Source organism: Benincasa hispida, chromosome 11, assembly GCF_027475165.1.
Source record: "Benincasa hispida cultivar pf3 chromosome 11, pf3_genome.v1.1, whole genome shotgun sequence".
NCBI lineage: Eukaryota > Viridiplantae > Streptophyta > Magnoliopsida > Cucurbitales > Cucurbitaceae > Benincasa > Benincasa hispida.
The window spans coordinates 7,759,084-7,770,353 of record NC_143488.1 but is presented as its reverse complement, the minus strand read 5'-3'; the positions used below and the strand labels follow the sequence as shown (position 1 = coordinate 7,770,353).

The 11,270-nt window shown below is 31.1% G+C and overlaps 1 long non-coding RNA gene and 1 other non-coding gene across 2 annotated transcripts; both read right to left on the bottom strand.

The window, feature by feature from the left end:
* Positions 1–2,618: 2,618 nt before the first annotated feature.
* On the bottom strand, positions 2,619–7,636 carry LOC150032358 (uncharacterized). The gene is made up of 2 exons (XR_016524677.1): positions 4,757–7,636; positions 2,619–3,723 (listed from the first exon to the last, which is right to left on the bottom strand). It is a non-coding gene; the product is annotated as an uncharacterized LOC150032358 (long non-coding RNA).
* A 1,493-nt stretch (positions 7,637–9,129) lies between these two features.
* On the bottom strand, positions 9,130–9,210 carry LOC120092270 (small nucleolar RNA R38). The gene has a single exon (XR_005485980.1). It is a non-coding gene; the product is annotated as a small nucleolar RNA R38 (small nucleolar RNA).
* Positions 9,211–11,270: the final 2,060 nt, after the last annotated feature.

Sequence of the window (11,270 nt, the reverse complement as noted above, 5' to 3'; positions counted from 1 at the left end):
AAGAAAAAATTATCTTCTTAGAATATTCTTATATATTTATTGATACTTTTTTTCTTTATTTAATAATATTTTGTTGGTTCCATTTTATATTCTTGATTAAAAATATTTTTTCTCCCTAAATTTTATTGAAATAACAATTTAATTTGTAAATTTTAATTAATAAAAATCATTATACTTTTAAATTTATAATAATTTATTCTTTAAACTTTACTAAGTAATTGAGGTACTTCATAATTTATAATAATTTATCAATCTACGCGATAGCATTTTTTTTTCTTTTTATTTTCTCACCTTTTCAATTGGAAATAAGACCTCTTTCTCCCTATTGACATGGAATAAGATTTTCCAGTAAAACTGTCCACGTGTATAAGTCAAGGAGATTACCGGCCCCGCACACATTTTATTTCACCATGTATTTGATTTTTTTCCCTCAATTAAATATTTGTATTTTAAAAAAAACAATTCTAATAAGGTAAATTTAATTTCTCTAACCCTAATGAGTTACGATTTAACGATAATCCCTATTGTAAAAGAAAAAATTCTTATCCCAACTAGATTTGTAACTAGCTTATTAAGGATCAAATATGTTTATAAATTAAAGACTACATCGTGACATAAAAAAAGAGACTATTTCCAAATAAAGGAAAATGAACCAACTTATTTGTAAATATAACAAAATATCAATATCTATTAGTGTAACTGCAATAGACATCTATAAGAGCCTGTGATAGATGTATATCATAGTCTATCATGGATTGACATTGACATTTTGCTATACTTGAAAATATTTTCAGCATCTTTATCATTTAAAACAATTACTCTTAATTTAAAGTTTTTTTTTTTAAAAAAAACACATTTTTATTTTTAAAATTTTATGAAAATAATAATTTAGAACTTTAATTAACTTCAAGCTAAGTTTCAAGTCCAAAAAGAATTTTGACGGTAGACTCCATTGCATGTGTAGGATCTACTATCGTCATAGTCTATCCTACATTTAGGTAAGATAATATGAACGGAGTGTGACGTATCTTCAATAAGATCAAAGTTGCCGGCAAATAAATGTATAATGGTGTTCCATATTTCCATCGTATATGAGCATTGAAGAAAATATGATTAGCAGATTCAGCAGCTTTCTCACAAATAGTACACCTATTTAAGGCTGAGCATGATATTTGAGTCCCTTTTTTGTATTTTGTCGATGGTGTTTAAATCATTGTGGAGAATCGACCAAATGAAGACTTTAAATTTTTTTCTTAAAAATGTCTTACATAATTTGGTGCAAGTTGTGGATGATCTGTGAAGGGAGCCTAAGATAAACTAATTATCTTCTTCTAATTAAATAAATTTCGGCTCAAACTTCAAAAATTAAGGGAAAACAAATTCCAAAGTACTTCAGATAATCCAATATTTCAAATCTTCTAACAAACTAATTCTAGAATCTCCAAATCTATTATCAAATAAATTTAAATAACCAATAACTCAAAGTTGGTTCCAAACATATAAAACTAAAGGAAAATAAAATCCATTAATTTGATATAATTATTTTAATTTATCTAAAACTCAGGATGTTACATCATATTTTCACTCAATGCCCTTGCAAGAGTTCTATAGAACAATCTTTAGTCTATTGTTGGTCTCAATCTTTTATTGGTTGGAACAAGTATTTCATCTAAACCTCAATACCCAAGGAAATATAGTCCTTTTCAATACTTCCATAGCTATCTACGGGTCAATTTGGATCGAATGAAACAATCGCACCTTTAACGATGGTTCATGTAGCATCTCTCAAATATGGGAAAACACCCGTACTCTAGTTGGATTCTAGTCTCACAATTCGAGGATTTTGAAAAACTACATTCTAGTTAACATTGCTCTAAACTTGTCTGCTTTCACGTTATTTTTTCTACTCTTCTGTCTAATTTTGGAGTTTCTTTCAACTTTCTCATTAAGCTTCTCTCTAACTCTCAATGTCACTACAACAAATATCACTTACAATAACATTAAGAAAAACGCTATCGTAGACATTCCATAATATTTTCGAAATGCAATCATAGCCCATGTTATTGAAAGTCCTTGACTTTTCATAGTGTTCTTTCACTACTATAACAAAGTCTATATTAAGTTCATTTCTGATAGCACAAAATTACTATTGTGAAAATTTTTCATGGCATGAAAAAACGCTATGGAAAGTCTTTTATAGCAGTTTTGATAGCTGCACAAAACTGCTATAAAAGACTTTCAATAGCGTTTTGTACAATGTTGTAAAAACGTTGTAAAAGCATTTCCATAATATTTTAAAGATGTCACAATCAATGCCATTGAAAGTTTTCCACTTTTAATAGCATTTTTCCAATGCTATCAAATAAGCTATAAAAGAATTATTTTTTATTGCATAAATTTAATATTATGGAACCTATTCATAACATTACAAAAATACTATGATTGACCTTTTTATAGCATTTTTAAACCTCATTATGGTAGCTATTATTATGGATAGTAATTAAGCAACTTTTAGTAGCAAATTTTTTTGGTTTGAATTTTTACTACTTTCAAGTCACATATTGTTGTTATAGCTTATATACACATACATATATAAGAAAAACAAATTGTCTCAAATATTTATAAAATTAATTTCAATTATATAAACCACTGAAGCAATTAAGTGCATTTACATTAAAATAAAAGTATAAACATATACATCATTCGTAATATGATTCTCTGATCACTACAATACTCCAAATTACATTATCGTACCACTACAAGAATTTTGGGTTTTAATGTCGGTTGAAAAAAATGAAATCGGATGTATAATGTCGGCTTTGTTTTTTTTTTTAAAGCGGATCTTTAATGTCGGTTTAAAACTGACATTTTAGAGGTAGCTTTATTGTCGATTTTAAACTGACATTAAAGATCCACTTCACTTTTTCCTCTAACTTTCTATTTCCCCCCCTTTTTTTCATTTCGCTCTTCATTCTCCCTCTATTTTCTTTTTCCTCTCATTCTCACTTCCCTCTTCAAACCCTATTCTTTCTCACTTCTCTCTTCTAAACCCATATCTGCTGCTCATTTTGTTTCTCACTCCTCTCTTCCAAAGTGGATTTGCTAGTCATTTCTTCGGATCTACTGCTCATTTCATCGTAGTTCGCATGTCTTCAGATCTTTCGTTCGTCGGATCTGCTGTTCGTTTTGTTCGCGTGTCTCCAGATCTGCCGCCGTCGTTCACGTGTTTCCAGATCTGTCGCCGTCATCATTCGACGTTCGTTCCATCGTCGTTCATCATTTGTTCCGCCGCCGTTTATTGTTTGTTCTGTCGTCGTTCTTCGTTCGTTCCGTAGCCAGATTAGGTGTGTTCGCCTAGCCATCAGCCTCTTTTCATATGGAAGTTGCAACCAACATTAAAGACCTTTAATGACGGTTGAAAATTACACTGAAGGTCTTAATGTCGATTGCAACCGACATTAAAAATCTTTAATGTCGGTTGAAAATTTCACTAAAAACCTTTAATGTCGGTTGCAACAGACATTGAAGGCTGTGTTATTGAAGCCCTTCCGACATTAAAGGGCTTTAATAACACTATCTTTAATGTCAGTTTAAAACTGATATTAAAGCCCGAATTTCTTCTAGTGTACACAAAAAAGTAAAATAACATCTCTAGTTTCTTTACATTACAGTATTTAGTCTTCACATTCTGTTGTCTGACCAGTCATCTTTTATGATTAGCTGCTGTAAAAGGAACATATATTTACTTTTAAATTGAACTCAAATTCCTTAATCAAATGTGTTTGTACAAAAATAATAATAATTATAAAAAAGTCTACAACAGTTGTTAGTTTAATAGACTTATGACAAAATCCCCAAAGCTCATAACAAAATAAAATGAACAATCCTCCAATATCCAAATTTTTTTGAAAATCGATCATGAGATATACATGTCTTACATAAACGGTAAAAAGTTCAAAATTTTAAAAGTCACTAAATAAAAATAATATAAGATAAAAAGTTCAAAATTTTTCTTTGGAGGAAAAAAAGAATCTTGACACGACTAAAACTCATCAAGATGAAATTGGAAGCAAACATGAAGTTTAAATTGTTACAGTAAACAAAAGTCATTCTAAGAACAACCAATAACAACTAACAACTTAAAATCCAAAGAATCTATTTTTCAATCCCTTCTCTAAATTATGTATTCACACCCAGAGAAAGAATTACTAAAATTAATGACAAAAACATTTTTTTTTACTAGGTTGAACTTCAGGATCTTAAGATAGAAATATAGTTAAGTTCATACTAATCCAAATATAGCTTCAGCTTATAGTTTACTCACCCTGTGGCAATGAACATGTTTAGTTTAATTTATTTTTCCATATATTTTCATGACGGGTCAAATATCTATATTTTCAATCATCCTCAATTTCCCTTTAATTTGAAGCTAACTTTATTTACCAAAGATTTAATCATCTAAGCATCCAAATTTATTCACATAGAAATGATCCAACAGAGCATCCCAACAAATATCCTCCATTTTATATCACTCTCTTTATAACACAAACATAAAATGAATTCATCTTGATAATTAATCAAACAACGCAACCACAAAATAAAGTTGGGAGCCACCAATCCCAAGTCAAGAAATCAGCTCATAGTCTCAAAAAAAAAAAAAAAAACCATCATATCACCTAAACCTACCAGAAAAATGCATCAAAATTCAATCATGAACATCAACATAATCGAATGAAAAACGAAAAGAGAAGCAAACCTTAAAAATCGGGGAATAGTTTAATGAACCACGAGCAAAGGCGAACTCCATCAATAGATCGAAGCCACACGTCCTCATGAAAGATGCCATTGAGCAACTAGAGGGAGCATAAGACACATACCTTTCAATACCATGTTATTTTATAATTTAATAAAGCTTTCGCCTTGCAACAAATTAAAGGATATGGGATGAACAAGATTGAAGAAAAAGGCACTTGAAATCTTTAAAGTTGGCATATATTTTCTCGTAAATTCCAAGCTCTTTGCTAAAAATGAATTATTAAAAGGTTGGTAAGATTACAAGGTCCTTAATTTAATAACAATATCTTTCCAAAGGATTTGTTGATGCTTGACAGGAATTGTTAGAGTCGAAGAATATTCTTTTGAGAACCGTCTAAACCAACTCTGAAAAGATAACATAAATTAGTAACTCCAAAAAGATCAAGAACTACTCACACTTGTTTTTTGTGAGATTGAAATTACTCCTTCAACTGTGATACCAATATAACCAATTAAGATCCAAGGAATTGATCTAAACAGTTCAATTAGTCGGCCAAAATTCTAAATAACTCATCAGACAAATACTTAATGATACCAATATAACCAACATTTGATCTAGTGAAAACAAATCTTCTAAAGAATTCTATTGGAGTAGAGATATAGAACAAAAATAAAGGAGATATAAAACAAGCTTTATATTCGACTCAAACCACATTCAGAAGATAACAAAGAGAAATAATAATAAATGTTCTATTATAAGGATACTAAGCATAAATCCTAAAGTCATCCACACTTATATGAACAATTGAAACATAGGAAAAATGCCAAAGAAGATAAACTTTCATTTGGAAACTTAATCTTGATAGAAAGAATTAAATTCAGACATAAACAGGAAATGGGAAATGAGTTTACATCTATCATCTTGTATCTTGACTTACCTGATCCATATGACCACCTTTTACTCCCAAATAAATCTATAAGTGAAGTTTTTCTTCACTATCAATAGTAAAAATCAGAGCAAACGATAACTATTACATGCTTAAGCAGCCTAGAAAATAGTGGCTTGGCAATAAATCACCAAAAATATAAGAAACGCAAGGATAAATAAGTTATTCCATGGAAATTAAGAAGAACCCAAAGAACCAATAACCTTTCACCAAGAAAATATGAAAGTTATAATGTATTTTAATCCTAATAGAACTTTTCTCCTAGAAAAAACAAATATAACCTAAAGAATCACATACAGTATTTATATTCATTCTAACAACTAAATAAGAATATGATATAGAACAATTTTGTTAAAAAAGAAAGTAGTAGTAGAAACATTAGGATACTATATTTTATGACACTTTGATTTTAAAATAACTTTTGGATTAATCTACAATTCAACATGATGCATTATGTCACTTACATTCTTTATATAAGGACAACTCATAGATATATTTGTGGAAGGAAAAAACTAAGTTGTAAAATTTGTTAGAGAATTTTCAAGATTCTACTCATTGCATTAGGTTTGCATTCCTTAATCAGTAGAATTAAAAGTTCCTAATGGAAGCTAGATTTGTTAATAACTAAAAAAGAAAAAAGATGCACCAGAGGAAATGTCATTGTGACCAAATCTCAAGAAGAAACAAAAGAACATCACAAAATTGCAATCAAGAGATACAAGGAAATTCACTATTATACCGTTTATAAAAGCTGGAATACCAATATCAAAACTCACACATACTTCAAGGAAGGTTTCATGGATATCTGCAAACACAATTTTGTTTCAAAACATAAAACCAACAAAATAATTAAATGAATGGATAAAATAGGATTTTGGAATCCAGTAAGTGCCACAGAAGGATATTTATGATGAAACCATGTAGTCAGTATTATAAACTTGCCGTATTAGGTATGTTATATATCATGATCGCTCAAATGACCCATAAGTTGTCTATATCAACTTGTACTAAGCATTGCAGACCAAGCAAGAAGTGGAAACAAATTAATTGCCACGTTCTTTGTCCAATTGGAGTTAATTGTTCCTGCTACAAGCCATGATAAAGCTGCAAATCAATCACCCATAAGAGAAAGCATAAAAATAGTCCAAGAAAATTAAACATTTCAAAAAAGATAAATTTGAAATATCACAAAACTCACAACCTCCCCTACATGCCAAACAAAACGTATAAAAAAACTAAAATTAAATGAAAAAACAAAGCTCCCAATAAATACCCACATTAAGGGTTTCCGATGGCCTCGTACAGCTTGCCCTTAAAAAACAGAAAATGACAAAATAAGAAGGGAAGGGAAAAGTCACATATATCCTCTTTATCTATCGTTCAAGCATAATGAAATAGCCTAGAATGATGGAAATAAATTCATAATAATACTTTGAAAGTGAAGAAGGAGGCAAGAAAACCCATAAGTGTAATTGGCGAGAAAAAATGTAGAAGCTCAAGAAGGATTCAATATTTTTTTTAAAAAAATGCAAGTTTTCACATCTTTTTGTCCAACCATAGGCCCCAATTTCTTATCTTCTCTCCGGCTCTGAACAATGTCTAGAAATAGATATGAAAATAGGCCTTGGTGCTAGCATGGGATGAAGAAGGTTGTGTTGAGAAGAAGTTGCAGTCACAGCGGCTATTTAATTTCTCATGCCTTTGTACTTCTTCTTCTTGATCTGATAACCTTTACCGATTCTCTCCGAATTTAAAGCAAAACCACAATAAATTTTAGGAAGAAAAAGAAATGTGATCATGTATGGTAGGATTCGGAAATGTTGAGGCTTGAATATGCTTGACAAAGACAACAGGAAGCGTTTCAGAGGAAGAAATGTTGTTTATGTTGGAAAGAGACAGCAACAATGTGGACAAGGAGAAGAAAGTGAGGCATAGGAGATTAGGGCAAGATGGGGAATTAAGAGAAGAAAGAAATGAAGCGTAAGAAACACTACTTCAAAAACAGTGTTCCTTGGCGTTTTTCAAATGTCAAGAATTGATGTTTTAAAAAACGTCAAGGAAACTAGTGTAAAAAATGTGGATTTTCTTGACATTTTAAAAATGTAAAAGAAAAGTGACACTTGACATTTAAAAAATGTCAAGAAACGCTGATACTTGACATGTTTAAAATGTTAAGAATATGAGCATTCTTGACAAGAAAAAAACGTCAAGAAATTTTTTAACTTGACAATGAAAAACGTCAAGATATATCCTACTTGTTCCTATATTTTGACATTTTTACATATAACTGTTCCTATATTTTGATCCAACAACAACATTTGATATATAAATAACATACATTCATCAATCAAATAAACAATACCATTTTCAATCTTATATATCAACAAAATTTCTACCAATATCTTTTATCTTTTTCTTGAATTATATTTATGTTTGTCATGTATTCAATCAACAGTAAAAAAGGAATGGAAAAGATGAATCCACTCCAATTATCATTCCTTCTACAGTCCTCAACCGACCCCATTGAATAATCATTAAACACATCAAACCTTTGCTTCATCATTCCATCAACAACCATAGCAAAGCATTTACCAGAGACAAAAACTCTAAATTATAAAAGAAATAGGTGCTTAGATTATAACATGCCTTTAGGTTTCAAATAAGAAAGATCTTGGGAAGATCGACACATTGTCATTGCAAACACAAAGGCTCCAATTGCAGAATGTAATAACATACAAGGCATATGAAAATTGGTTCCATTATAGAAATTCAAACTTGACTACAATATGACCTAGAACCTACATATTTTTGTTATTATTACTTGTCATAACAGGCTTGTTCTTGTTTGCCTTGAATATCTGCTCTTTGGGCTTCTGCTCCTCAGTTTTTCTAAAGTGAACATCACAAACAACATGCTCAGACAACAAAATACTCATTTCTAATATGACAATGCGATTATTACAAATCGAGGAAATGCATTCCAAAATAAAGAATATATTTTGTTAATATTACTTTTTGGATTAAGAAATGTGAAAAGTAAAGTCGTACTCTTGCGTAATTCAAACAGTAAAGACAAGCATTCAACACAAGAAAATCCACTTCCCTTTTCAACTGCTAATTTGAAAAGGGAAGTGGATTTTCTTGTTTAATGAAACTCAATCCATTAGATACAGTATGATAATCAGCAGCCCATAAACTAATTCCACCATCATCACATTAGTTAATTGAACAAATGACAATTAAACAATTAATCAATCATGTAATTAAATTATTCAAGCAAATTGATTCTCTAAGGTATTTCATTATTGATCCTTGGGGTTGGTTGAAAGGTAAGAAATTAAGGGAAAAGATAAAACCTAGAGGAAAGAAAATTCTTTGAATAATTTGAAAACAAGTTTCTTTGTAAGCTATTGAAAATTACTTAATCAAGTGTGTCAGATCATGAATCATCAGCATCAAAGCATCATATAGGGATAACTGATATTTCATGTTCTCATCATCCACATTGTTCGAACTAGAATCATAAACCAAAACTTCGTTGAAAAACTTGCACTATCTTTCAAATCATCCATTCATTCCCATAGCCAATGAAAAATACAAAAATCCCAAGGAAACATTTGACGAAAAACTGATAAAATGAGTTTTAATGTATATTAATACAAGGAAAATCAAAAGGGATATTTGGAAGTTGAATATCAATAACTCACAAATAATTCAAAGATAAAATATTCTGGAACTGATAAATATTCTAGAACTATCAAGGCTAAAATAAATATCAGTAGTCACTGAGAATAATATCTCAAGGCCGCTGCAATTGCAAAATGCATAAACAATTCAAAGATAAACTGGACGTATTTCACAGAAAAGTAAAGAACATATAGAAAACAGAGCTCCAAAGCCATCTCAAACAAGAAAACTAAAATCAAAATTAAGGTTTCAGAGGCGTAGTAGCATACCCTAGGTGACAGTACATTCCTCACTAGTAGCACTCGCTTGATTCGCCTGACATTCAATACCTAAACACAAAACCAAACCAATCATAGTTAAGATACATCAAATTATCATCCAAAACCACATCTAGAATTAAAGAAAAATCCAGATAGCATCTACTATACCAGAAATATCAATGAACCTGATTATTGAAATTGCTCAGGATACCCTTTTTTAGTTTAGCTTCTAGAATCTATTTCTTAGTTCAAGATCCCTCTTACTAACTGGTATCAAAGAATTAGTATATCTGTTCCACCCAAAATGGGAATGAGCTAGGGTTATGAACTTATAATCTATAATCTGATGATCGAGTCGATTCCATGATTATAAGTTCATTCCATACCGGGCCATATCGAAATAGGGCTAGGTTATATACATTCTAATTATGAGAAGGGGTCATCCGAGCATATTTAAATAGATACTATGTTTACATATGGATCCCTACGTTCTTACATTCCATTTAGGATTAGGAATAGGCGTAATTGGACCTGTTTTTTACATATCTCTGGTTATTTGGGACTCTATTCATCTCTTTGGGCTTCTATTGAATCGAGAAATAGGTTTGATTGTCCATCTTTTTTATATAATAGTAAGGCATCCTCCGAATAATTCAAATCAAAGTAATTGGATGTCCGACTCGGGCCTATATGACATGACCAAGCAATAGAAATACTCTGACACTCCACCTTTGTCATATATTTCATACATCACACTAGATAGATATCATATTCATGGAATATAATTCACTTTCAAGATGCCTTGGTGGTGAAATGGTCGACACGCGAGACTGAAAATCTCGTGCTAAAGAGTGTGGAGGTACTGCAGAAGAAGATGTGTACGAACCTGTTTATAAATATACATTTCATTTTGTTTTAAAAATACATATCATAAAACATGATCAAGGGTGTAGTACTTTTCTATTCGTAGTACTATTTAACTTGAAAAATCTCTCGTTATTCCTATAAGTATGAGTTGGCACTGATGTAGAGATTCCTTACGAGTTCTTCTTCTTATTCTTCAAGCCAACCATCTTCTCACGTCGGAGTTGAATAAAAAGTAAAAAAAAAAAAAAAATGTTCTGATCTCAGGGAAGGTGAATATGCAGTGTGTCAAAAGTAGGTCAGTCTTCCATTAGGGAATCATGGAAGAAGAGAAGCAAAGACAGACTCAAAACAATAATGATAAGACTCAAAGCTCTCTCTTGACCAACCAGCTCTTTCATTAAGGAGAGGCGAGACTTAAACCAAGGGCTTACCCATTTAGTGGATCATGCCTCTGTCTCCATAGTTTTTGGTATTAAAACCTTTCATTTCTGCTTCGGCTGTCTTTCTTCAATCTGATTCACAGTAGAGGAGATTATCACTGCTAGCATGTAAGAACTCGACGAGGATGTTCTTCCATTGATTGATTGAGTCGACAAGAGCTTTCCCAGAGATTCTCATAGATGGGATGATCCTATTCTTCCTCAGTTGGGGAATCTTCCGGCGACTAAGCGGCCAGACTGGGAAGAGTTACATCTGAGAATTAGCTTCTTAGAGTAGCAAAGAGGGACAAGGCAGTAACCACTCTTTTTCCATG